The 27,812-nt window shown below is 53.8% G+C and overlaps 1 protein-coding gene across 4 annotated transcripts in view; it reads right to left on the bottom strand.

Annotated features, from left to right (window-relative positions):
- Positions 1–27,812, bottom strand: part of LOC132388410 (solute carrier family 35 member G3-like) — a 262,353-nt gene that overhangs the window by 45,492 nt on the left and 189,049 nt on the right. The window contains exon 1 of one of the 4 annotated variants that reach the window (XM_059960757.1): positions 4,050–4,241. The exons of the other annotated variants lie outside the window; for them this stretch is intronic. The gene's annotated coding sequence lies outside the window, so the exon portion shown is untranslated. Of the gene's footprint in view, positions 1–4,049; positions 4,242–27,812 lie in introns of those variants that run through there. 4 annotated transcript variants of the gene reach the window in all.

Below are 27,812 nucleotides of genomic sequence, written 5' to 3'. Positions count from 1 at the left end.
GCAGAGTCCTCAGTGGATGTCGGTGCGGCTCAGGTGTGTGGAGACCCCGCAATCTTATCCGAGAGCCGAGTCCACACAACTTGATCGGTCTCTCCTCGACACCCACAATCCCATTCAGGGATGCAAGTAGGAGGTATCTGTTTGGGCTGCTGCTTCACACCCTCCACTTCCTTGTTCTTGTTCACCGTCCCGACATGCCATGGCGTTCGGTCTTTCCTCCTGCAGGTGAGGAGGGTCCCCACTGGAAGTCCCTTTACGCCGGGGTTCTTCCCATGCACCTGGGGGATCTCGGCTGGAGGGTACTGCATAGAGCGGTGCCCTGCAACAAGTTCTTCAGTTTGTACACAGATCTCCCATCCGCATGTCACTTCTGTGGGCTGGAGGAGACCGTGTACCGCATGTACCTGGAGTGTGCGAGGCTGCTGCCCCTCTTTGCGTACTTGCGTGGGCTGTTTCTCGCCTTCTGGCTACATTTTAGCCACACCCTATTTACATATGGTCATCCAGTAAGGAGGGGGGCATGGAGGGATGAGGATGTCCTTGTTAGCTTGCTCCTTGTCCTGGTGAAAACAGCCATCCATGGGTCTTGGAAACAGGTGGCGGGAGGAGCTGCCCGGGCAGACTGCCTGGCAATGTTTAGGGGGTATGTTCGTGCCCGGGTAAATATTGAAAAGGAAGACGCGCAGTACACGGCGACCTTAGAGGAGTTTCGAGACCGTTGGGCTCCACGGGGTGTAAATGCCATCGTTGGTAGAGATGGAAACATTTCGGTCTAATTATTGTCTATTTGTAGTGAAGTAATTGTGTTTGCCACTGTTTTGTATATATTGTATAGCACCGAAATTTGTAATAAAGGATTTTGTAATAATAAAAAAAAAGGGGTCAGACAGAGAGTGAATCTCCCACCACACCGTCCCATCACACACTCCCAGGGTCAGACACAGAGTGAAACTCCCTGTACACCGTCCCATCACACACTCCCGGGGTCAGACACAGAGTGACCCTCCCTCCGCACTGTCCCATCACACACTTCCGGGGTCAGACACAGAGTGAATCTCCCTCCACACCGTCCCATCACACACTCCCGGGGTGAGACACAGAGTGAATCTCCCTCCACACCGTCCCATCACACACTCCCGGGGTCAGACACAGAGTGACCCTCCCTCCACACTGTCCCATCACACACTCCCGGGGTCAGACACAGAGTGAAACTCCCTCCACACCGTCCCATCGCACACTCCCGGGGTCAGAGAGAGTGACCCTCCCTCCACACCGTCCCATCACACACTCCTAGGGTCAGAGAGAGTGACCCTCCCTCCACACCGTCCCATCACACACTCCCGGGGTCAGACACAGGGTGAAGCTCCCTCCACACCGTCCCATCACACACTCCCGGGGTCAGACAGAGTAAATCTCCCTCTACACTGTCCCATCACACACTCCCGGGGTCAGACACAGAGTGAATCTCTCTCCACACTGTCCCATCGCACACTCCCGGGGTCAGAGAGAGTGACCCTCCCTCCACACCGTCCCATCACACACTCCCGGGGTCAGACACAGAGTGAATCTCCCTCCACACTGTCCCATCACACACTCCCAGGGACAGACACAGAGTGAAGCTCCCTCTACACTGTCCCATCACACACTCCCGGGGTCAGACACACAGTGAATCTCCCTCCACACCGTCCCATTACACACTCCCGGGGTCAGACACACAGTGAATCTCCCTCCACACCGTCCCATCATACCCTCCCGGGGTCAGGCACAGAGTGACCCTCCCTCCACACCGTCCCATCACACACTCCCGGGGTTAGACACACAGTGAATCTCCCTCCACACCGTCCCATTACACACTCCCGGGGTCAGACACACAGTGAATCTCCCTCCACACTGTCCCATCGCACACTCCCGGGGTCAGAGAGAGTGACCCTCCCTCCACACCGTCCCATCACACACTCCCGGGGTCAGACACAGAGTGAATCTCCCTCCACACTGTCCCATCACACACTCCCAGGGACAGACACAGAGTGAAGCTCCCTCTACACTGTCCCATCACACACTCCCGGGGTCAGACACACAGTGAATCTCCCTCCACACCGTCCCATCATACCCTCCCGGGGTCAGGCACAGAGTGACCCTCCCTCCACACCATCCCATCACACACTCCCGGGGTCAGACACACAGTGAATCTCCCTCCACACCGTCCCATTACACACTCCCGGGGTCAGACACACAGTGAATCTCCCTCCACACCGTCCCATCATACCCTCCCGGGGTCAGGCACAGAGTGACCCTCCCTCCACACCGTCCCATCACACACTCCCGGGGTTAGACACAGAGTGAATCTCCCTTCACACTGTCCCATCACACACTCCCGGGGTCAGACACAGAGTGACCCTCCCTCCACTCCGTCCCATCACACACTCCCGGGGTCAGAGAGAGTGACCCTCCCTCCAAACCGTCCCATCACACACTCCCGGGGTCAGACACAGAGTGAAGCTCCCTCCACACCGTCCCATCACACACTCCTGGGGCCATGGCGGTCGGTCCTTCCACCCAGAGGTGAGGAGGGTCCCCACTGGAAGTCCCTTTACGAGGGGGTTCTTCCCAGGCACCTGGGGGATCTCGGCTGGAGGGTACTGCATAGGGCAGTGCCCTGCAATAAGTTTTTCAGTTTGTACATGGACTTCCCACCCACATGCCACTTCTGCGGGCTGGAGGAGACCGTGTACCACATGTACATGGAGTGTGTGAGGCTGCAGCCTCTTTTTGCATGTTTGCGTGGGCTGCTTCTCGCCTTCTGGCTGCATTTTAGTCCCACCCTGTTTATATATGGTCATCCAGTAAGGAAGGGGGCATGGAGGGATGAGGATGTCCTAGTCAACTTGCTCCTGGGGCTGGCGAAATCCGCCATCCGTGGGTCTTGGAAACGGGTGGCGGGAGGATCTCCCCGGGCAGACTGCCTGGCAATGTTCAGGGGGTATGTTCGTGCCCGGGTAACTATTGAAAAGGAACACGCGCAGTCCACAGCGGCCTTGGAAGAGTTTCGAGACCGTTGGGCTCCGCGGGGTGTGAATGCCATCGTGGATAGGGATGGCAACATTCTGGTGTAATGTCTATTGTCTATTTGTAGTGCAGTAATTGTGTTTGCCACTGTTTTGTATATATTGTATAGCACCGAAATTTGTAATAAAGGATTTTGTAATAAAAAAAAAGGGGTCAGACACAGAGTGAATCTCCCTCCACACCGTCCCATCACACACTCCCAGAGTCAGACACAGAGTGAATCTCCCTCCACACCGTCCCATCACACACCCCCGGGGTCAGACACAGAGTGAATCTCCCTCCACACTGTCCCATCACACACCCCCGGGGTCAGACACAGAGTGAATCTCCCTCCACACTGTCCCATCACACACTCCCGGGGTCAGACACAGAGTGAATCTCCCTCCACACTGTCCCATCACACACCCCCGGGGTCAGACACAGAGTGAATCTCCCTCCACACCGTCCCATCACACACTCCCTGGGTCAGACACAGAGTGAATCTCCCTCCACACCGTCCCATCACACACCCCCGGGGTCAGACACAGAGTGAATCTCCCTCCACACTGTCCCATCACACACCCCCGGGGTCAGACACAGAGTGAATCTCCCTCCACACCGTCCCATCACACACTCCCTGGGTCAGACACAGAGTGAATCTCCCTCCACACCGTCCCATCACACACCCCCGGGGTCAGACACAGAGTGAAGCTCCCTCCACACCATCCCATCACACACTCCTGTGGTGAGACACTGTGTGAAGCTCCCTCCACACATTCCTATCACATACTGCTAGTATGCACAGTGAAGTGTCTACTAAAATCAGGCCTTTGGAACAAGGCCACAGTGCTGAAGGGTGGATTCACATTGGTGCAGCCAAGAAAAACACAGGCTCTCACTGGACAGCGTCCTGTGTAATGAGCCATTACCTTAAGAAACCCCACAGTTCAGCCCACACTGCAGTTAGCCTGGGGCCTCCTTCCCACAGGAGAGTGCTCACCTACCCTTACAGTCCCTCACTGTGAGTCCTGTGATGCCCACTTCCTTCCTTTAGTTGCCCTGTGCTCTCTTCCTCATTCAAACCTAGGTAACTCCAACTCCCAAGGCCCTGAGTGTTGTTACTTGTCTGTGTCAGAGGTTTTCTCCTTTTCCCTGTGGGCAGTGCAAAGGCCACTGCATTGACGTGTGGCACTTGGTCGGACAATCCCAGGGCCTAAGCAGCCAGCTGAAGCCTGCCACCCCGCCTGCGTTGGGAAACACCTGTGGGTGAGCAGCTGGATGCTGATGGGAGAACCCTCCTCCTCTCCCTCCCTGACGTTCATCTGGGGTGGGTGGTATCCCAAGGGAGGGGCACCTTCCCCAGCTGGCAGCTAGGAGCTCAGAGTGGCTGGGGTCTGGGATGCCAGACCACAGAATGTCCCTGGAGCTGATGACCAAAAACTGAGAGAGGCAAAGCCTGGAGCTGAATCTGAGAGAGAGAGAGAGAGAGAGAGAGAGAGAGAGAGAGAGAGGGTGTGTGTGTGTGTGTGTGTGTGTGTGTGTGTGTGTGTGTGTGTGTGTGTCTGCGTGCGTGCGTGCGAGGGAGGTGTTTGAGTATGTGTGTGAGAGAGTGAGAAGGAGTGTGCTAGCGTATGTGTGAGAGAGAATGTGTTAGTGTGTGTGAGTGTGTTTGAATATGTGTGTGAGAGGGAGTGCGTTTGAGTGTGTGTGTATGGATGTGTATTGAGTGTGTGTCAGAGCAACTGTCTGAGTGTCTTTTAGTGTAAGTATGTTACTGTGTGTGAGTGTTTGTATGGGTCACGGGGTGTGTGAATGTACATGTGAGAGTGTAGGGGTGTGTCAGTGTGTACGTATGTTAGTGTGAGTAAATGTTTGTGAGTAAGTGTGGCAGTATGAGAGTGAGTTCATGTATAAGAGGGTGTGTGTGCAAGTCTGTTGGTTTGAAAGTGTGCGAGTGTATCAGCATGTGAGTGTTTTAGTATGAATGTGTGTTGGTGTGTGTCAGTGTGTGAATGTGTTATTGTATATGAGTGTGTTAGTACGTGTGAGTGTGTGTTGGTCTGTGAGAGTGTGTGGTTATATCTGAGCTCTCTAAGTGCGACAGGATTCTTGAAATTCTGTGCGTGTGCCAGATCCAAGCTTCAGCACAATGCTTGGCAGAGCTGTCGCCCGGCGGGAGGGAGGGAGTGAGAGAGAGAGAGAGAGAGAGGAGAGGGGAGAGAGAGAGAGAGGGGGGGAGAGAGTGAGTGAGAGGGGGAGAGGAGAGGGGAGAGAGAGAGAGAGAGAGAGGGAGAGAGTGAGTGAGAGGGGGAGAGGAGAGGGGAGAGAGAGAGAGGGGGGGAGAGAGTGAGTGAGAGGGGGAGAGGGGTTTTTTTAAATAAAATTTTTTTATTGAATTTTCAAATGGTTACAGAAGGAAAAAAAAATGATCAACCCTTCCCCCCTCGCCCCTAACATATCCCTGTAGAAAGAGAAAAAAAAGAGAAAAAAAAAAGAAAGAAAGGAAGAATGCCTGGATATCGGAAGATCCCCACATGCTCCACGGAGTTCATAATAGCTTTCATATATATATTTATTTCTTTCCCCAAATAACCAATAATTTTATCTTCAGAGCACCTATATATTTAATCCTATCTTTTGTAAATAAGGGTGCCAAATTTTCAGAAATATTTCATATTTATCTCTTAAATTATAAGTAATTTTTTCAAATGGAATGCAGCTAAAAGCTATATCTATTTTCATTTTCTTAATGTATGTTAAAATTCTTTTTCTTTTCACCAGTCCATTAAGCCCATTAACATTAAAACTTAAAAAATTCAGTAAATTAGTCATTATTTTTAATAGGGTTACTCCAGTCTATAGTAATACCTAAGTTTTCAACTTTCGTAGTACCTTGGGGAATCTTTTAAAAATCCTCCGTGTTGCTATGTGTCTCCCCCCCCCCCCCCCCCCCCCCCCGATTGTCCAGGCAAACAAAGAAAGATTAAAGAAAAATAGATTATAAAGAAAAAAAACAAAATACCCCCCTGCTAATGTTGTGAATAAAAAAACACAACATTACCCCCTTCTGTTGTACAGGGGAGAGAGGGGTTGAGAGTGTGAGAGAGAGAAGTGGGGAGAGAGTGGAGAGAGAGAGAGAGAGAGAGAGAGAGAGAGAGAGAGAAAGAGAGGGGGAGAGGGGAGAGGGGTTGAGAGTGAGTGAGAGAGAGAAAGAGAGAGGGGTGAGAGAGAGACGGAGGAAGAGAGAGAGGGGGGATGGGAGGAAGAGAGAGAGGGGGGATGAGAGGGAGAGAGAGAGAGCGAGAGAAAGAGAGAGGGGAGAGAGAGGAAGAGAGAGAGAGGGGATGAGAGGGAGAGAGGGGGAGAGAGGGGTTGAGAGTGAGAGAGAGGGAGGGAGAGAGAGCGAGAGAAAGAGAGAGCGAGAGAGAGAGAGCGAGAGAGAGAGAGAGAGAGAGGAGCTTACAAGCCCTGCATTTACAGTCTGCAGCAGTGAACCTGGCTCATACTGAAAGCAGACGGCCTTGCCGAGCCCCCCCCCTCTCCCTCGGATGGCTGCTTGATTTTCAATTGCTTGGATTATTTCTCTCTCTCTCACACACAGAAGAAAGTTACCAAACATCAGCAGAGACCTTGATGATGTCAGAGGAGAGGGAGCACGCAAGTGCGGAGAAGGCAGCCAGAAGCTTGCCCTGAGAGGGACGACAGAACAGACTCCATATTGGGCTTGGTGGCAGTGAGTGCCCTCTGCAGCAGGCACGATGCAGGTAGGACAGTCTTAGAGGGAGGAGGGGAGGAGGGAGGGCGTTGACTCAATCTCTCTGGGGTGTGTTTGATACATAAATGAAAACACGTAAATATCTTTGGACGATCCTCAGGCAAGCGTTTTGCCTCTGTTTATGTGCTGGGTTGGTAGGGAGGGTGGGGGTGGGGGGGTGGGGAGAGGCTGTGCCAGCCCTGGTGGTGCTGTCTTCACAGGCTGCACAGTCACACTCTCCTGTCTGCCAGAGGAACAGGCAGCGGGCAGCGCCGAGCTCCAAGCAACGGACTGGGATGTTTGCACGCACACACACACACACACACACACACACACACACACACACACACACACAGACACACAGACACACAGACACACACACAGACAAACAGACGCGCACACACACAGACAAACAGACGCACACACGCACAGACAGACACACACACACACATGCACAGACATACATATACAGACACACATACACGCACAATGTACACAGACACACATTCATATACAAATGCACAGATACACAGAAACACACACACACACACACAAACATACACAGACACACACACGCACAGACAGACACACACACACAGACAGATAGACACACACACAGATAGACACACACACGTGCGCACACAGACACACAGAACCATCACAGACACACACACACACACACACACACACACACACACACACACACACACACACACAGACATACATACACAGACACACACACACACTCATAGACACAGATACACACGGACCCTCACTGTGGGACTGTCCCAAACACATACACACACACATGCACAGACATACATACAACACATGCAGATGCAAACACACACACAGACACACAAAGCCATACATACACACGCGCGCACATGCTCACAGGCACAGAAACACAGATGTACACACAAGACACAAACTGACAGAGAAACACACACCCACACACACACACACAGAGACACACACACACACAGACAGACAGATATACACGTATGCACGCACAGATATATACACACGGGCACACACACATATGCACACAAACACACACATACACACACAGACATGCACACACAATCACACAAACATGCACATCTATAAACACACACGCACAATCACAGTCAGAGACACTAACACATACACACACACACTCACACAGACAGACACACACACAGAGTCACAAACACATACACAGACACACACAAACACACAAGACAAACAGACACACACACACACAGACAAACAGACGCGCACACACACACACACAGACAAACAGACACACACACACAGAAAACAGACGCACACACGCACAGACAGACAGACACACACACAAACATACACAGACACACACACACGCACAGACAGACAGACACACACACACACACAGACAGATAGACACACACACAGATAGACACACACACGTGCGCACACAGACACACAGAACCATCACAGACACAGACACACACACACACACACACACACACACACACACACACACACACACAGACATACATACACAGACACACACACACACTCATAGACACAGATACACACGGACCCTCACTGTGGGACTGTCCCAAACACATACACACACACATGCACAGACATACATACAACACATGCAGATGCAAACACACACATATAGACACACAAAGCCATACATACACACGCGCGCACATGCTCACAGGCACAGAAACACAGATGTACACACAAGACACAAACTGACAGAGAAACACACACACACACACACACACACACACACACACAACCTCACTCACAGACACAGACACACACACACAGTTAGACAGATATACACGTATGCACGTACAGATATACACACACGGGCACACACACATATGCACACAAACACACACATACACACACAGACATGCACACACAATCACACAAACACGCACATCTATAAACACACACGCACAATCACAGTCAGAGACACTAACACATACACACACACTCACACAGACAGACACACACACAGAGTCACAAACACATACACAGACACACACAAATACACAAGACACACACACAGACACACTCAATCATACAGAGGCACACACACACACACACACACACACACACACACACACACACACACACACACAATACACACATAGACACTCACACAAACACACAGGCACACACACAAACACACAGACAGACAGAAACAAACACACACATACTGACACACACACATACACACACACTCAACAAACACACACAGACAGACACACACTCACACAAACACACACACATATAGAGTCATACACACACACACACACACACACACACTCTCACACAAACACACACACATAGAGTCACACACATACACAGACAGACAGACACACACACAAATACAATACACACATAGACACAAACACAGATGCACATGCACTCACACAAACACACAGGCACACACACACAAACACACACAGACAATCACACAAACACAATACACACAAACACTCACACAAACACACAGAAACAGACACACAGTCACACACACACAGGCACACACACAATACATACAAACACACACACATGCACACAGGCAGCGACATCCACATTGACAATAGACTATTGTGACATTATCACTTCCTTTGCCCAGTGTTGTGCCCTGGGGATGAGTGATGTCTGGATGGGGGGTTTGTGTGAGTGTGTGTGTGGGTTGTGTGTGTATGTGAGTGAGTGAGTGTGTGTGTGTGTGTGTGTGTGTGTGTGTGTGTCTGTATATGAGTGTGTGTATGTTGTGTTGTGAGTTTTGTGTGTGTGAGTGTGTGTATTGTGTTGTGAATTGTGTGTGTGTGTGTGAGTGTATGTGTCTGTGAGAGTGTATGTGAGTGTGTGTGTGTATTGTGTTGTGAGTTGTGTGTGTGTGTGCATGTGTGTGACTGTGTCTGTATATGAGTGTGTGTGTGAGTGTGTGTATATTGTGTTGTGAGTTGTGGGTGTGAGTGTGTGTGTGTATTGTGTTGTGAGTTGTGTGTGTATGTGAGTGTGTGCGAGTGTATGTGTATTGAGTTGTTAGTTGTGTGTGTATTGTGTAGTGAGTTGTGTGTGAGTGTGAGTGTGTGTATATTGTGTTGTGAGTTGTGTGTGTATGTGAGTGTGTGTGTATTGTGTTGTGAGTTCTGTGTGTGAGTATATGAATGTGAGTGTGAATGAGCGTGTGTATGTGAGTGTGTGTGTGTTAGTGTGTGTGTATTGTGTTGTGAGTTGTGTGTGTGAGTGTATGTATGTGAGTGTGTGTGTGAGTGTGAATGAGTGTGTGCGAGTGTGTGTATTGTTTTGTGAGTTGTGTGTGTGTGTGTGTGTTGTGTTGTGAGTTGTGTGTGAGTGTGTGTGCAAATGTGTGTGAGTGTGTGTATTGTGTGTTGTGTGTGAGTGTGTGTGCGCGTGTGTGTGTATTGTGTTGTGAGTTGTGCGTGAGTGTGTATATTGTGTTGTGAGTTGTGTGTGTGCGAGTGTGCATGTATTGTGTTGTGAGTGTGTGTGTATTGTGTTGTTAGTTGTGTGTGAGTATGTGTGTATTGTGTTGTAAGTTGTGTGTGTATGTGAGTGTGTGTGTGAGTGAGTGTGTGTGTTGTGTTGTGAGTTGTGTGTGTATGTGAGTGTGTGTGTATTGTGTGTGTGAGTGAGTGTGTGTCTGTGCAGGTGATACATTGATAGGTGGAGTGGCAGGTAGTGTTGAGGAAACATGGAGTCTACAAAAGTGCTTAGACAGATTAGGAGAAGTGACAGATGGATCACAGTGCAGGGAAGTGAGTATGCACTTTGGTAGAAGGAATAAAAGTGTTAACAATTTTCTAAACAGAGGACACATTCAGAAATCAGAGATACAAAGGGACTTGGGAGTCCTGCAGGATTCCCTAAAGTTTAACTTGTAGGTTTAGTCGGTGGTGAGGAAGGCAAATACAGTTTTAGCATTCATTTCGAGAGGACTAGAATATAGAAGCAAGGATGTGATGCTGAGGCTTTGTAAGGTATTGGACAGACTGCACTTGGAATATTGTGAGCAGCTCTGGGCCGCTTATCTAAGAAAAGGTGCATTGGCATTGAAGAATATCCATAGGTGGTTTACAAGAATAATTCTGGACATGAAAGGGTTAATTTATGAGGAACGTTTGCTGGCTCTGGGCCTGTACTCCCTGGAGTTAGAAGAATGAGGGGGAATCTCATTGAAAGCTAATGAATATTGAAAAGGTTAGAAACACTGGTTGTGGAAAGGATATTTCTGACAGTGAGGGAGTCCAGGACCAGAGGGCACAGCCTCAGAACAGAGTGGGGTCCATTTTGAACAGTGATCAGGTGGAATTACTTTCGCTTGAGGATGGTGAATCTCTGGAACTCATTGTGCAGACGGCTATGAATGCCGAGTCATTGGGTATAGTTGAAGCAGAGATTGATAAGATCTTGATTAGTCAGGATGTCAAAGGTGACAGGAAGAAGGCAGAAGAAAGTGTTTGACAGGGAAAATAGATCAGCATGATAGAATGGTGGACCAGACTCAATGGGCCAAATGGCCTAAACCCGCTCCTTGGTATTATGGTGATATAGCGTTATGTGTGCATATCCGAACACGTGTCTGTATATTTCTGTGTCCACATAGGAGGGAGTACGATCATTCCCCCTATCACAGCACCGGTGGAGACGGGTCGGTCACTGTGTAACACTGGGGTACGGTACCGGTGGGGACGGGTCGGTCACTGTGTAACACTGGGGTACACTACCAGTGGGGATGGGACTGTCACTGTGTGACACCGGGATCCAGTACCGGTGGGGACGGGCCTGTAAATGTGTAACACCGGGGTACTGTACCGGTGGAGACGGGTCTGTCACTGTATTACACCAGGATACAGTACCAGTGGGGACGGGTCTGTCGGTGTATAACACTGGGGTACGGTACCGGTGGGGACGGGTCTGTCACTGTATTACACCAGGATACAGTACCAGTGGGGACGGGTCTGTCGGTGTATAACACCGGGATACGGTACCGGTGGGGACGGGTCTGTCACTGTGTAACACCGGGGTACGGTACCAGTGGGGATGGATCTGTAACTGTGTAACACTGGGGTATGGTACCGCTGGGGACGGGTCTGTCACTGTATAACACCAGGATACAGTACCAGTGGGGGCGGGTCTGTAACTGTGTAACACCGGTGTACGGTACCAGTGGGGACGGATCTGTAACTGTGTAACACCAGGGTACAGTACCGGTGGGGGCGGGTCTGTAACTGTGTAACACCGGTGTACGGTACCAGTGGGGACGGATCTGTAACTGTGTAACACCGGGGTACGGTACCGGTGGGGACAGGTCTGTCACTGTATAACACCGGGGTACGGTACCGGTGGGGATGAGTCTATCACTGTGTAACACCGGGGTATGGTACTGGTGGGGACGGGTCTGTCACTGTGTAACACCGGGGTATGGTACCGGTGGGGACGGGTCTGTCACTGTGTAACACCAGGGTATGGTACCAGTGGGGATGGGTCTGTCACTGTATAACACCGGGGTACGGTACAAGTGGAGACGGGTCTGTCACTGTATAACACCGGGGTACGGTACCGGTGGGGACTGGTCTGTCACTGTGTAACACCGGTGTACGGTACAGTGGTGATGGGACTGTCACTGTGTAACACCGGGATACAGTACCGGTGGGGACGGGTCTGTAACTGTGTAACACCGGGGTACAGTACCAGTTGGGATGAGTCTGTCACTGTACAACACCGGGGTACGATACCGGTGGGGACGGGTCTGTCACTGTGTAACACCGGTGTACGGTACCAGTGGGGATGGGACTGTCACTGTGTAACACTGGGATCCAGTACCGGTGGGGACGGGTCTGTAAATGTGTAACACCGGGGTACAATACCAGTTGGGATGAGTCTGTCACTGTATAACACCGGGGTACGGTAACGGCAGGGACAGGACTGTCACTGTGTAACACTTGGGTACAGTACCGGTGGAGACGGGTCAGTCACTGTGTAACACTGGGGTACGGTACCAGTGGGGACAGGACTGTCACTGTGTAACACCACGATGCAGTACCAGTGGGGACGGATCTGTAACTGTGTAACACTGGGGTATGGTACCGCTGGGGACGGGTCTGTCACTGTATAACACCAGGGTACAGTACCGGTGGGTGCAGGTCTGTAACTGTGTAACACCGGGGTACGGTACCGGTGGGGAAGGGTCTATCACTGTATAACACCGGGATACAGTAGCAGTGGGGGCAGGTCTGTAATCGTATAACACCGGGGTACGGTACCGGTGGGGACAGGTCTGTCACTGTGTAACACCGGGGTACGGTACCGGTGGGGATGAGTCTGTCACTGTGTAACACTGGGGTACAGTACCGGTGGGGACGGGTCTGTCACTGTGTAACGCCGGGATACAGTACCGGTGGGGATGGGTCTGTAACTGTGTAACACCGGGGTACAGTACCAGTTGGGAAGAGTCTGTCACTGTACAACACTGGGGTACGATACCGGTGGGGACGGGTCTGTCACTGTGTAACACCGGTGTACGGTACCAGTGGGGATGGGACTGTCACTGTGTGACACCGGGATCCAGTACCGGTGGGGACGGGCCTGTAAATGTGTAACACCGGGGTACTGTACCGGTGGAGACGGGTCTGTCACTGTATTACACCAGGATACAGTACCAGTGGGGACGGGTCTGTCGGTGTATAACACTGGGGTACGGTACCAGTGGGGACGGGTCTGTCACTGTATTACACCAGGATACAGTACCAGTGGGGACGGGTCTGTCGGTGTATAACACCGGGATACGGTACCGGTGGGGACGGGTCTGTCACTGTATAACACTGGGGTACGGTACCGGTGGGGACGGGTCTGTCACTGTGTAACACTGGGGTATGGTACCAGTGGGGATGGGTCTGTCACTGTATAACACCGGGGTACGGTACCGGTTGAGATGGGTCTGTCACTGTATAACACCGGGGTACGGTACTGGTGGGGACAGGTCTGTCACTGTGTAACACTGGGGTACAGTACCGGTGGGGACGGGCCTGTCACTGTATAACACTGGGGTACGGTACCGGGGGGGACGGGACTGTCACTGTATAACACCGGGGTACTGTACAGGTGGAGACGGGTTTGTCACTGTATTACACCAGGATACAGTACCAGTGGGGACGGGTCTGTCGGTGTATAACACCGGGGTACGGTACCGGTGGGGACGGGTCTGTCACTGTGTAACACCGGGGTACGGTACCGGTGGGGACGGGTCTGTCACTGTGTAACACCAGGGTATGGTACCAGTGGGGATGGGTCTGTCACTGTATAACACCGGGGTACGGTACAAGTGGAGACGGGTCTGTCACTGTATAACACCGGGGTACGGTACCGGTGGGGACTGGTCTGTCACTGTGTAACACCGGTGTACGGTACAGTGGTGATGGGACTGTCACTGTGTAACACCGGGATACAGTACCGGTGGGGACGGGTCTGTAACTGTGTAACACCGGGGTACAGTACCAGTTGGGATGAGTCTGTCACTGAACAACACCGGGGTATGATACCGGTGGGGACGGGTCTGTCACTGTGTAACACCGGTGTACGGTACCAGTGGGGATGGGACTGTCACTGTGTAACACTGGGATCCAGTACCGGTGGGGACGGGTCTGTAAATGTGTAACACCGGGGTACAATACCAGTTGGGATGAGTCTGTCACAGTATAACACCGGGGTACGGTAACGGCAGGGACAGGACTGTCACTGTGTAACACTTGGGTACAGTACCGGTGGAGACGGGTCAGTCACTGTGTAACACTGGGGTACGGTACCAGTGGGGACAGGACTGTCACTGTGTAACACCACGATGCAGTACCAGTGGGGACGGATCTGTAACTGTGTAACACTGGGGTATGGTACCGCTGGGGACGGGTCTGTCACTGTATAACACCAGGGTACAGTACCGGTGGGTGCAGGTCTGTAACTGTGTAACACCGGGGTACGGTACCGGTGGGGAAGGGTCTATCACTGTATAACACCGGGATACAGTAGCAGTGGGGGCATGTCTGTAATCGTATAACACCGGGGTACGGTACCGGTGGGGACAGGTCTGTCACTGTGTAACACCGGGGTACGGTACCGGTGGGGATGAGTCTGTCACTGTGTAACACTGGGGTACAGTACCGGTGGGGACGGGTCTGTCACTGTGTAACACCGGGATACAGTACCGGTGGGGATGGGTCTGTAACTGTGTAACACCGGGGTACAGTACCAGTTGGGAAGAGTCTGTCACTGTACAACACCGGGGTACGATACCGGTGGGGACGGGTCTGTCACTGTGTAACACCGGTGTACGGTACCAGTGGGGATGGGACTGTCACTGTGTGACACCGGGATCCAGTACCGGTGGGGACGGGCCTGTAAATGTGTAACACCGGGGTACTGTACCGGTGGAGACGGGTCTGTCACTGTATTACACCAGGATACAGTACCAGTGGGGACGGGTCTGTCGGTGTATAACACTGGGGTACGGTACCGGTGGGGACGGGTCTGTCACTGTATTACACCAGGATACAGTACCAGTGGGGACGGGTCTGTCGGTGTATAACACCGGGATACGGTACCGGTGGGTACGGGTCTGTCACTGTATAACACCGGGGTACGGTACCGGTGGGGACGGGTCTGTCACTGTGTAACACTGGGGTATGGTACCAGTGGGGATGGGACTGTCACTGTGTAACACTGGGGTATGGTACCAGTGGGGATGGGTCTGTCACTGTATAACACCGGGGTACGGTACCGGTTGAGATGGGTCTGTCACTGTATAACACCGGGGTACGGTACTGGTGGGGACAGGTCTGTCACTGTGTAACACTGGGGTACAGTACCGGTGGGGACGGGTCTGTCACTGTGTAACATCGGGATACAGGACTGGTGGGGACGGGCCTGTCACTGTATAACACCGGCGTACGGTACCGGGGGGGATGGGTCTGTCACTGTATAACACCGGGGTACTGTACAGGTGGAGACGGGTCTGTCACTGTATTACACTAGGATACAGTACCAGTGGGGACGGGTCTGTCGGTGTATAACACCGGGGTACGGTACCGGTGGGGACGGGTCTGTCACTGTGTAACACCAGGGTATGGTACCAGTGGGGATGGGTCTGTCACTGTATAACACCGGGGTACGGTACAAGTGGAGACGGGTCTGTCACTGTATAACACCGGGGTACGGTACCGGTGGGGACTGGTCTGTCACTGTGTAACACCGGTGTACGGTACAGTGGTGATGGGACTGTCACTGTGTAACACCGGGATACAGTACCGGTGGGGACGGGTCTGTAAATGTGTAACACCGGGGTACAATACCAGTTGGGATGAGTCTGTCACTGTATAACACCGGGGTACGGTAACGGCAGGGACAGGACTGTCACTGTGTAACACTTGGGTACAGTACCGGTGGAGACGGGTCAGTCACTGTGTAACACTGGGGTACGGTACCAGTGGGGACAGGACTGTCACTGTGTAACACCACGATGCAGTACCAGTGGGGACGGGTCTGTAAATGTGTAACACCGGGGTACAATACCAGTTGGGATGAGTCTGTCACTGTATAACACCGGGGTACGGTACTGGTGGGGACAGGTCTGTCACTGTGTAACACTTGGGTACAGTACCGGTGGGGACGGGTCTGTCACTGTGTAACACCGGGATACAGGACTGGTGGGGACGGGCCTGTCACTGTATAACACTGGGGTACGGTACCGGGGGGGACGGGACTGCCACTGTATAACACCGGGGTACTGTACAGGTGGAGACGGGTTTGTCACTGTATTACACCAGGATACAGTACCAGTGGGGACGGGTCTGTCGGTGTATAACACCGGGGTACGGTACCGGTGGGGACGGGTCTGTCACTGTGTAACACCGGGGTACGGTACCGGTGGGGACGGGTCTGTCACTGTGTAACACCAGGGTATGGTACCAGTGGGGATGGGTCTGTCACTGTATAACACCGGGGTACGGTACAAGTGGAGACGGGTCTGTCACTGTATAACACCGGGGTACGGTACCGGTGGGGACTGGTCTGTCACTGTGTAACACCGGTGTACGGTACAGTGGTGATGGGACTGTCACTGTGTAACACCGGGATACAGTACCGGTGGGGACGGGTCTGTAACTGTGTAACACCGGGGTACAGTACCAGTTGGGATGAGTCTGTCACTGAACAACACCGGAGTATGATACCGGTGGGGACGGGTCTGTCACTGTGTAACACCGGTGTACGGTACCAGTGGGGATGGGACTGTCACTGTGTAACACTGGGATCCAGTACCGGTGGGGACGGGTCTGTAAATGTGTAACACCGGGGTACAATACCAGTTGGGATGAGTCTGTCACAGTATAACACCGGGGTACGGTAACGGCAGGGACAGGACTGTCACTGTGTAACACTTGGGTACAGTACCGGTGGAGACGGGTCAGTCACTGTGTAACACTGGGGTACGGTACCAGTGGGGACAGGACTGTCACTGTGTAACACCACGATGCAGTACCAGTGGGGACGGATCTGTAACTGTGTAACACTGGGGTATGGTACCGCTGGGGACGGGTCTGTCACTGTATAACACCAGGGTACAGTACCGGTGGGTGCAGGTCTGTAACTGTGTAACACCGGGGTACGGTACCGGTGGGGAAGGGTCTATCACTGTATAACACCGGGATACAGTAGCAGTGGGGGCAGGTCTGTAATCGTATAACACCGGGGTACGGTACCGGTGGGGACAGGTCTGTCACTGTGTAACACCGGGGTACGGTACCGGTGGGGATGAGTCTGTCACTGTGTAACACTGGGGTACAGTACCGGTGGGGACGGGTCTGTCACTATGTAACACCGGGATACAGTACCGGTGGGGATGGGTCTGTAACTGTGTAACACCGGGGTACAGTACCAGTTGGGAAGAGTCTGTCACTGTACAACACCGGGGTACGATACCGGTGGGGACGGGTCTGTCACTGTGTAACACCGGTGTACGGTACCAGTGGGGATGGGACTGTCACTGTGTGACACCGGGATCCAGTACCGGTGGGGACGGGCCTGTAAATGTGTAACACCGGGGTACTGTACCGGTGGAGACGGGTCTGTCACTGTATTACACCAGGATACAGTACCAGTGGGGACGGGTCTGTCGGTGTATAACACTGGGGTACGGTACCGGTGGGGACGGGTCTGTCACTGTATTACACCAGGATACAGTACCAGTGGGGACGGGTCTGTCGGTGTATAACACCGGGATACGGTACCGGTGGGGACGGGTCTGTCACTGTATAACACCGGGGTACGGTACCGGTGGGGACGGGTCTGTCACTGTATAACACTGGGGTACAGTACCGGTGGGGACGGGTCTGTCACTGTGTAACATCGGGATACAGGACTGGTGGGGACGGGCCTGTCACTGTATAACACTGGGGTACGGTACCGGGGGGGGACGGGACTGTCACTGTATATCACCGGCGTACGGTACCGGGGGGGATGGGTCTGTCACTGTATAACACCGGGGTACTGTACAGGTGGAGACGGGTCTGTCACTGTATTACACTAGGATACAGTACCAGTGGGGACGGGTCTGTCGGTGTATAACACCGGGGTACGGTACCGGTGGGGACGGGTCTGTCACTGTGTAACACCAGGGTATGGTACCAGTGGGGATGGGTCTGTCAATGTATAACACCGGGGTACGGTACAAGTGGAGACGGGTCTGTCACTGTATAACACCGGGGTACGGTACCGGTGGGGACTGGTCTGTCACTGTGTAACACCGGTGTACGGTACAGTGGTGATGGGACTGTCACTGTGTAACACCGGGATACAGTACCGGTGGGGACGGGTCTGTAACTGTGTAACACCGGTGTACAGTACCAGTTGGGATGAGTCTGTCACTGAACAACACCGGGGTATGATACCGGTGGGGACGGGTCTGTCACTGTGTAACACCGGTGTACGGTACCAGTGGGGATGGGACTGTCACTGTGTAACACTGGGATCCAGTACCGGTGGGGACGGGTCTGTAAATGTGTAACACCGGGGTACAATACCAGTTGGGATGAGTCTGTCACTGTATAACACCGGGGTACGGTAACGGCAGGGACAGGACTGTCACTGTGTAACACTTGGGTACAGTACCGGTAGAGACGGGTCAGTCACTGTGTAACACTGGGGTACGGTACCAGTGGGGACAGGACTGTCACTGTGTAACACCACGATGCAGTACCAGTGGGGACGGATCTGTAACTGTGTAACACTGGGGTATGGTACCGCTGGGGACGGGTCTGTCACTGTATAACACCAGGGTACAGTACCGGTGGGTGCAGGTCTGTAACTGTGTAACACCGGGGTACGGTACCGGTGGGGAAGGGTCTATCACTGTATAACACCGGGATACAGTAGCAGTGGGGGCAGGTCTGTAATCGTATAACACCGGGGTACGGTACCGGTGGGGACAGGTCTGTCACTGTGTAACACCGGGGTACGGTACCGGTGGGGATGAGTCTGTCACTGTGTAACACTGGGGTACAGTACCGGTGGAGACGGGTCAGTCACTGTGTAACACTGGGGTACGGTACCAGTGGGGACAGGACTGTCACTGTGTAACACCACGATGCAGTACCAGTGGGGACGGATCTGTAACTGTGTAACACCGGGGTACGGTACCGGTGGGGATGAGTCTGTCACTGTGTAACACTGGGGTACAGTACCGGTGGGGACGGGTCTGTCACTGTGTAACACCGGGATACAGTACCGGTGGGGATGGGTCTGTAACTGTGTAACACCGGGGTACAGTACCAGTTGGGAAGAGTCTGTCACTGTACAACACCGGGGTACGATACCGGTGGGGACGGGTCTGTCACTGTGTAACACCGGTGTACGGTACCAGTGGGGATGGGACTGTCACTGTGTGACACCGGGATCCAGTACCGGTGGGGACGGGCCTGTAAATGTGTAACACCGGGGTACTGTACCGGTGGAGACGGGTCTGTCACTGTATTACACCAGGATACAGTACCAGTGGCGACGGGTCTGTCGGTGTATAACACCAGGTTACAGTACCGGTGGGGACTGGACTGTCACTGTGTAACACCGGGTTACGGTACCGATGGGGACTGGACTGTCACTGTGTAACACCTGTGTACGGTACCAGCGGTGATGGGACTGTCACTGTGTAACACCGGGATACAGTACCGGTGGGGACGGGTCTGTAACTGTGTAACACTGGTGTACGGTACCAGTGGGGATGGAACTGTCACTGTATAATACCTGGGAATGGAACCGGCGGGGACGGGTCTGTCACTGTATAACACCTGGGAACGGCACCGGTGGGGACGGGTCTGTCACTGTGTAACACCGGGGTATGGTACCAGTGGGGACTGGTCTGTCACTGTGTAACACCGGTGTACGGTACCAGCGGTGATGGGACTGTCACTGTATAATACCGGGGAACGGCACCAGTGGGGACGGGTCTGTCACTGTGTAACACCGGGATACAGTACCGGTGGGGATGGGTCTGTAACTGTGTAACACCGGGGTACAGTACCAGTTGGGATGAGACTGTCACTGTACAACACTGGGGTACGATACCGGTGGGGACGGGTCTGTCACTGTGTAACACTGGTGTACGGTACCAGTGGGGATGGGACTGTCACTGTATAATATCTGGGAATGGAACCGGCGGGGACGGGTCTGTCACTGTATAACACCTGGGAACGGCACCGGTGGGGACGGGTCTGTCACCGTATAACACTGGGGTACAGTACCGGTGGGGACGGGTCTGTCACTGTATTACACCAGGATACAGTACCAGTGGGGACGGTTCTGTCAGTGTATAACACCGGGGTACTGTACCGGTGGAGACGGGTCTGTCACTGTATTACACCAGGATACAGTACCAGTGGGGACGGGTCTGTCGGTGTATAACACCGGGGTACGGTACCGGTGGGGACGGGTCTGTCACTGTATAACAACGGGGTACGGTACCGGTGGGGACGGGTCTGTCACTGTGTAACACTGGGGTATGGTACCAGTGGGGATGGGTCTGTCACTGTATAACACCGGGGTACGATACCGGTTGAGATGGGTCTGTCACTGTATTACACCGGGGTACGGTAACGGTGGGGACTGGTCTGTCACTGTGTAACACCGGTGTACGTTACCAGCGGTGATGGGACTGTCACTGTGTAACACCGGGATACAGTACCGGTGGGGACGGGTCTGTAACTGTGTAACAACGGGGTACAGTACCAGTTGGGATGAGACTGTCACTGTACAACACCGGGGTACGATACCGGTGGGGACGGGGCTGTCACTGTGTAACACTGGTGTACGGTACCAGTGGGGATGGGACTGTTACTGTATAATACCTGGGAACGGAACCGGCGGGGACGGGTCTGTCACTGTATAACACCTGGGAACGGCACCGGTGGGGACGGGTCTGTCACTCTGTAACACCGGGGTACCGAACTGGTGGGGACGGGTCTGACACTGTATAACACCGGGGTACGGTAACAGCGGGGACTGGACTGTCACTGTGTAACACCGGGTTACCGTAACGGTGGAGACGGGTCTGTCACTGTGTAACACTGGGGTACAGTACCAGGGGGCGGGTCTGTCACTGTATAACACCAGGGTACGGTACCGGTGGGGACGGGTCTGACACTGTGTAACACCAGGATACAGTACCAGTGGGGACGGATCTGTAACTGTTTAACACTGGTGTATGGTACCAGTGGGGACAGGTCTGTCACTGTATAACACCGGGGTACAGTACCAGTTGGGATGAGTCTGTCACTGTATAACACCGGGGTACGATACCGGTGGGGACGGGTCTGTCACTGTGTAACACTGGTGTACGGTACCAGTGGGGATGGGACTGTCACTGTATAATATCTGGGAATGGAACCGGCGGGGACGGGTCTGTCACTGTATAACACCTGGGAACGGCAACGGTGGGGACGGGTCTGTCACTGTATAACACTGGGGTACAGTACCGGTGGGGACGGGTCTGTCACTGTATTACACCAGGATACAGTACCAGTGGGGACGGTTCTGTCAGTGTATAACACCGGGGTACTGTACCGGTGGAGACGGGTCTGTCACTGTATTACACCAGGATACAGTACCAGTGGGGACGGGTCTGTCGGTGTATAACACCGGGGTACGGTACCGGTGGGGACGGGTCTGTCACTGTATAACAACGGGGTACGGTACCGGTGGGGACGGGTCTGTCACTGTGTAACACTGGGGTATGGTACCAGTGGGGATGGGTCTGTCACTGTATAACACCGGGGTACGATACCGGTTGAGATGGGTCTGTCACTGTATTACACCGGGGTACGGTAACGGTGGGGACTGGTCTGTCACTGTGTAACACCGGTGTACGTTACCAGCGGTGATGGGACTGTCACTGTGTAACACCGGGATACAGTACCGGTGGGGACGGGTCTGTAACTGTGTAACAACGGGGTACAGTACCAGTTGGGATGAGACTGTCACTGTACAACACCGGGGTACGATACCGGTGGGGACGGGGCTGTCACTGTGTAACACTGGTGTACGGTACCAGTGGGGATGGGACTGTTACTGTATAATACCTGGGAATGGAACCGGCGGGGACGGAACTGTCACTGTGTAACACTGGTGTAAGGTACCAGTGGGGATGGGACTGTCACTGTATAATATCTGGGAATGGAACCGGCGGGGACGGGTCTGTCACTGTATAACACCTGGGAACGGCACCGGTGGGGACGGGTCTGTCACTGTATAACACTGGGGTACAGTACTGGTGGGGACGGGTCTGTCACTGTATAACACCGGGGTACGGTACCAGGGGACGGGTCTGTCACTGTGTAACACCAGGGTATGGTACCAGTGAGGACGGGTCTGTCACAGTGTAACACTGGGGTACTGTACCGGTGGGGACGGGTCTGTCACTGTATAACACTGGGGTACGGTACCGGTGGGGACTGGTCTGTCGGTGTATAACACCGGGGTACGGTACCGGTGGAGACGGGTCTGTCACTGTATAACACCGGGGTACGGTACCGGTGGGGACTGGTCTGTCACTCTGTAACACCGGTGTACGGTACCAGCGGTGATGGGACTGTCACTGTGTAACACTGGGATACAGTACCGGTGGGGACGGGTCTGTAACTGTGTAACACCGGGGTACAGTACCAGTTGGGATGAGACTGTCACTGTACAACACCGGGGTACGATACCGGTGGGGACGGGTCTGTCACTGTGTAACACTGGTGTACGGTACCAGTGGGATGGGAGTGTCACTGTATAATACCTGGGAACGGAACCGGCGGGGACGGGTCTGTCACTGTATAACACCTGGGAACGGCACCGGTGGGGACGGGTCTGTCACTGTGTATTACTGGGGTACAGTACCAGGGGGTGGGTCTGTCACTGTATAACACCGGGGTATGGTACCAGTGGGGACAAGACTGTCACTGTGTAACACCAGGATACAGTACCAGTGGGGACGGATCTGTAACTGTGTAACACTGGGGTATGGTACCGGTGTGGACAGGTCTGTCACTGTATAACACCAGGGTACAGTACTGGTGGGGGCAGGTCTGTAACTGTGTAACACCGGAATACAGGACTGGTGGGGACAGGTCTGTCAGTGTATAACACCGGGGTACGGTACCGGTGGAGACAGGTCTGTCACTGTATTACACCAGGATACAGTACCAGTGGGGACGGGTCTGTCGGTGTATAACACCGGGGTACGGTACCGGTGGGGACGGGTCTGTCACTGTATTACACCAGGATACAGTACCAGTGGGGACGGGTCTGTCGGTGTATAACACCGGGGTACGGTACCGGTGGGGACGGGTCTGTCACTGTATAACACCGGGGTACGGTACCGGTGGGGACGGGTCTGTCACTGTGTAACACTGGGGTATGGTACCAGTGGGGATGGGTCTGTCACTGTATAACACCGGGGTACGATACCGGTTGAGATGGGTCTGTCACTGTATTACACCGGGGTACGGTAACGGTGGGGACTGGTCTGTCACTGTGTAACACCGGTGTACGGTACCAGCGGTGATGGGACTGTCACTGTGTAACACCGGGATACAGTACCGGTGGGGACGGGACTGTAACTGTGTAACAACGGGGTACAGTACCAGTTGGGATGAGACTGTCACTGTACAACACCGGGGTACGATACCGGTGGGGACGGGGCTGTCACTGTGTAACACTGGTGTACGGTACCAGTGGGGATGGGACTGTCACTGTATAATACCTGGGAATGGAACCGGCGGGGACGGGTCTGTCACTGTATAACACCTGGGAACGGCACCGGTGGGGACGGGTCTGTCACTGTGTAACACCGGGGTACCGTACTGGTGGGGACGGGTCTATCGGTGTATAACACCGGGGTACGGTACCGGTGGGAACGTGTCTGTCACTGTATAACACTGGGGTACGGTACCGGTGGGGACGGGTCTGTCACTGTATAACACCGGGGTAGGGTACCAGTGGGGACTGGTCTGTCACTGTGTAACACCGGTATACGGTACCAGCGGGGATGGGTCTGTCACTGTGTAACATCGGGGTACTGTACCGGTGGGGACGGGACTGTCACTGTGTAACACCGGGATACAGTACCGGTGGGGATGAGTCTGTAACTGTGTAACACCGGGGTACAGTACCAGTTGGGATGAGACTGTCACTTTACAACACCGGGGTACGATACCGGTGGGGACGGGTCTGTCACTGTGTAACACCTGGGTACGGCACCGGTGGGAACGGGTCTGTCACTGTGTAACACCGGGGTACCGTACTGGTGGGGACGGGTCTGTCACTGTATAACACCGGGGTACGGTAACGGCGGGGACAGGACTGTCACTGTGTAACACCGGGGTACCGTAACGGTGGAGACGGGTCTGTCACTGTGTAACACTGGGGTACGGTACCGGTGGAGACGGGTCTGTCACTGTGTAACACTGGTGTACGGTACTGGTGGAGACGGGTCTGTCACTGTGTAACACTGGGGTACAGTACCAGGGGGCGGGTCTGTCACAGTATAACACCAGGATACGGTACCAGTGGGGATGGATCTGTAACTGTGTAACACTGGGGTATGGTACCAGTGGGGACGGGTCTGTAACTGTGTAACACCGGGGTACAGTACCAGTTGGGATGAGACTGTCACTGTACAACACCGGGGTACGATACTGGTGGGGACGGGTCTGTCACTGTGTAACACTGGTGTACAGTACCAGTGGGGATGGGACTGTCACTGTATAATACCTGGGAATGGAACCGGCGGGGACGGGTCTGTCACTGTATAACACCTGGGAACGGCACCGGTGGGGACGGGTCTGTCACTGTGTAACACCGGGGTATGGTACCAGTGGGGACAAGACTGTCACTGTGTAACACCAGGATACAGTACCAGTGGGGACGGATCTGTAACTGTGTAACACTGGGGTATGGTACCGGTGTGGACAGGTCTGTCACTGTATAACACCAGGGTACAGTACCGGTGGGGGCAGGTCTGTAACTGTGTAACACCAGAATACAGGACTGGTGGGGACAGGTCTGTCAGTGTATAACACCGGGGTACGGTACCGGTGGAGACACGTCTGTCACTGTATTACACCAGGATACAGTAGCAGTGGGGACGGGTCTGTCGGTGTATAACACCGGGGTACGGTACCGGTGGGGACGGGTCTGTCTCTGTATAACACTGGGGTACGGTACCGGTGGTGACGGGTCTGTCACTGTATTACACCAGGATACTGTACCAGTGGGGACGGGTCTTTCGGTGTATAACAACGGGGTACGGTATCGGTGGGGACGGGTCTGTCACTGTGTAACACTGGGGTATGGTACCAGTGGGGATGGGTCTGTCACTGTATAACACCGGGGTACGATACCGGTTGAGATGGGTCTGTCACTGTATTACATCGGGGTACGGTAACGTGGGGACTGGTCTGTCACTGTGTAACACCGGTGTACGGTACCAGCGGTGATGGGACTGTCACTGTGTAACACCGGGATACAGTACCGGTGGGGACGGGTCTGTAACTGTGTAACAACGGGGTACAGTACCAGTTGGGATGAGACTGTCACTGTACAACACCGGGGTACGATACCGGTGGGGACGGGGCTGTCACTGTGTAACACTGGTGTACGGTACCAGTGGGGATGGGACTGTCACTGTATAACACCTGGGAACGGCACCGGTGGGGACGGGTCTGTCACTGTATTACACCAGGATACAGTACCAGTGGGGACGGGTCTGTCGGTGTATAACACCGGGGTACGGTACCGGTGGGGACGGGTCTGTCACTGTATAACACCGGGGTACGGTACCGGTGGGGACGGGTCAGTCACTGTGTAACACTGGGGTATGGTACCAGTGGGGATGGGTCTGTCACTGTGTAACACCGGGGTACGGTACCGGTGGGGACTGGTCTGTCACTGTGTAACACCGGTGTACGGTACCAGCGGTGATGGGACTGTCACTGTGTAACACCGGGATACAGTACCGGTGGGGACAGGTCTGTCAGTGTATAACACCGGGGTACGGTACCGGTGGGGATGGGTCTGTCACTGTATTACACCGGGATACAGTACCAGTGGGGACGGGTCTGTCGGTGTATAACACCGGGGTACGGTACCGGTGGAGACAGGTCTGTCACTGTATTACACCAGGATACAGTACCAGTGGGGACGGGTCTGTCGGTGTATAACACCAGGTTACAGTACCGGTGGGGATGGATCTGTAACTGTGTAACACCGGGGTACGGTACCATTGGGGATGGATCTGTAACTGTGTAACACCGGGGTACGGTACCGGTGGAGACGGGTCTGTCACTGTGTAACACTGGGGTACAATACCAGGGGACGGGTCTGTCACTGTATAACAACGGGGTACGGTACCAGTGGGGACAAGACTGTCACTGTGTAACACCAGGATACAGTACCAGTGGGGACGGATCTGTAACTGTGTAACACTGGGGTATGGTACCGCTGGGGAAGGGTCTGTCACTGTATAACACCAGGATACAGTACCAGTGGGGGCGGGTCTGTAACTGTGTAACACCGGTGTACGGTACCAGTGGGAATGGATCTGTCACTGTGTAACACTAGGGTACCGTACCGGTGGGGACGGGTCTGTCACTGTGTAACACCGGGGTACGGTACCGGTGGAGACGGGTCTGTCACTGTATAACACTGGGGTACGGTACCGGTGGGGATGGGTCTGTCACTGTATAACACTGGGGTACGGTACCGGTGGAGATGGGTCCGTCACTGTATAACACCGGGGTATGGTACCGGTGGGGACTGGTCTGTCACTGTATAACACTGGGGTACGGTACCGGTGGGGACGGGCCTGTCACTGTGTAACACCGGGGTACGGTACCGGTGGGGACGGGTCTGTCACTGTATAACACTGGGGTACGGTACCAGTGGGGACTGGTTTGTCACTGTATAACACCGGGGTACCGTACCGGTGGGGACGGGTCTGTCACTGTATAACACCGGGGTAAGGTTCCGGTGGGGACGGGTCTGTCACTGTATAACACCGGGGAACGGTACCAGTGGGGATGGGTCTGTCACTGTATAACACCGGGGTATGGTACCGGTGGGGATGGGTCTGTCACTGTATAACACTGGGGTACGGTACCGGTGGGGACTGGTCTGTCACTGTATAACACTGGGGTACGGTACCGGTGGGGACAGGTCTGTCACTGTGTAACACCGGGGTATGGTACCGGTGGGGATGGGTCTGTCACTGTGTAACACCGGGATACAGTACCGGTGGGGACGGGTCTGTAACTGTGTAACACCGGTGTACCGTACCAGCGGTGATGGGACTGTCACTGTGTAACACCGGGGTACGGTACTGGTGGGGACGGGTCTGTCACTGTATAACACTGGGGCACGGTACCGGTGGGGACGGGTCTGTCACTGTGTAACACCGGGGTAT

This window comes from Hypanus sabinus, unplaced genomic scaffold (assembly GCF_030144855.1).
Source record: "Hypanus sabinus isolate sHypSab1 unplaced genomic scaffold, sHypSab1.hap1 scaffold_318, whole genome shotgun sequence".
In the NCBI taxonomy this organism is placed as follows: domain Eukaryota; kingdom Metazoa; phylum Chordata; class Chondrichthyes; order Myliobatiformes; family Dasyatidae; genus Hypanus; species Hypanus sabinus.
Note: the sequence above shows the minus strand (reverse complement) of the source record. Positions and strands in the feature narration are given on the sequence as shown.